The sequence below is a fragment of the Pygoscelis adeliae genome, unplaced genomic scaffold (assembly GCF_000699105.1).
Source record: "Pygoscelis adeliae isolate BGI_AS28 unplaced genomic scaffold, ASM69910v1 Scaffold57, whole genome shotgun sequence".
Lineage (NCBI taxonomy): Eukaryota > Metazoa > Chordata > Aves > Sphenisciformes > Spheniscidae > Pygoscelis > Pygoscelis adeliae.
In genome coordinates this window covers 19,769,540-19,771,249 of record NW_008825615.1, presented here as the reverse complement: position 1 = coordinate 19,771,249, position 1,710 = coordinate 19,769,540, and positions in this window count along the sequence as shown.

The window sequence follows — 1,710 nt, the reverse complement described above, 5'->3', positions numbered from 1 at the left end:
CCTCACGCTGTTCCCCTGCTCCAGCGTGGAGTGCCTCTCAGAGGATACACTCCTTCACAAACCGCTCTGGTGTGGGTCCTTCCCACAAGGCTGCACTTCAAGAAGTAAGCTCCAGCTCACTCTCTCTCAGTGTTTTAGTGCTGCCTAGTCCTCAGGGAAACACAGGAGTACTACACCACATTTTCTGAACTGCATCACTTTCAGATTAGATGTTTAGCTCATGATGCTCTACTAGTCAAATCCCACCTGCCCTAAAAGATCAGCCCCACCTGAGCTGTGAGGTAACTGTGTACTTGTTTTATGTCCACATGCCATAGGATACCTCAAGAGGCGGAGAGAAATATAGAAGGAACCTAGAGACAAAAGGATTTTTGCCACATTATGAAGGAATTTTCTAGCTCTAGATCCAAAAGAGCAAGAAAGACCCTTTCATGCACTGGGCAAGGAGTGTTACAAGTTCCTGCAGAGTACTGTGGTTGAGACATATATTTATAACAGAATCATTCAGGCCAGTGAATGTGAGGATAACTGCAGGTGTCTTGCTAGCTGCGTTTTGTTGAAGGCTGCCCACAGCAGCCAGCGATGTCAGCAAGAATCTAGACGAGTTGAGCAAATGAGAGAGGGGGGCTAGCAAGGCTAAAACCATTACAACAGAGCACGCTGCCCCAGAAGAAGTTCCAGACCAGCATAAACCATCAATATTGACTCACATCCTTTTCCAATGTGAGGCTGGGAAACTCTTTTCAATCACCATATTCTCCAATGTGACAATCGGGCTGGCAGATGGGGTGGCCTACAGCCTTTTACCCTGCAAAGGCAGCACCTTTGCCATGACTGTATTTATGTCAGGACTACAGGGTCTTGAAAAAGACTAGGGTATAGTCATTTTTTTTTTCTCTCTTCATGAAAAGAGATGAATCCTACCTCTAAGACAGCAGTTTAATTACTAAAAGTGACATACTGAGAACATATTCAATCAATGTCGGGTCAAAAAGAACTACTCATGCAACTTTTTCAAGCCCAAAGACAGAAAAGAAGCCCTTCTAAGACATCTGAGCCTACGATGAATTCTGTGCTCTTATAGCACTGAGGTTATTTTGTAAGATCATAACCTCCAGTTTCAAATGGGAAAGAGCTGCAAAAGGATTAGGGAATGCTTCCGGATTGGGACAAGTTGCAGCAATTGCAGTACTGTCAATCCCAAGCATTCAAATAATTAAAGGTCAACCCCTTGTTCTACAGCACAAAATGTTTAAGACTGATTTAAATGTTTTAAAGCACATTTTCAATTTTACCTTTAGCTCCTTGACTTTCTCTTTGTATATCTTTCTCCACATTCATACAGGGGGAAATTACCGATTTTTAAGAGAAAGCTGAAATGTTCAATCAGTCATATATTCATGACTTAAAGCTTTAAGAAACGAGGAGCTCCATAAGCTTCGTTTCCTACGGACTTGTTTCCCATTTCCCCCAAACTCTCCTTTTGCAAAAATAAGCCCAGTGTAGCTCCAACCCTCATACACCACCTCTAAGCCACCAAAAGGAAACGCGGCCTGCCTAGGGAGGATGTACACAAGGACTGCAGCTGGCCAAGGTATTGACCGACCCAGGCTCCTCAGCCGCTCCCAGGCACCCGCATTCCTCCTGCTCTCCCCAGGGTGGTGCATTCCCCCCGCCGCCTGTTTCCACCCACCCTATGGGAACCCGAGT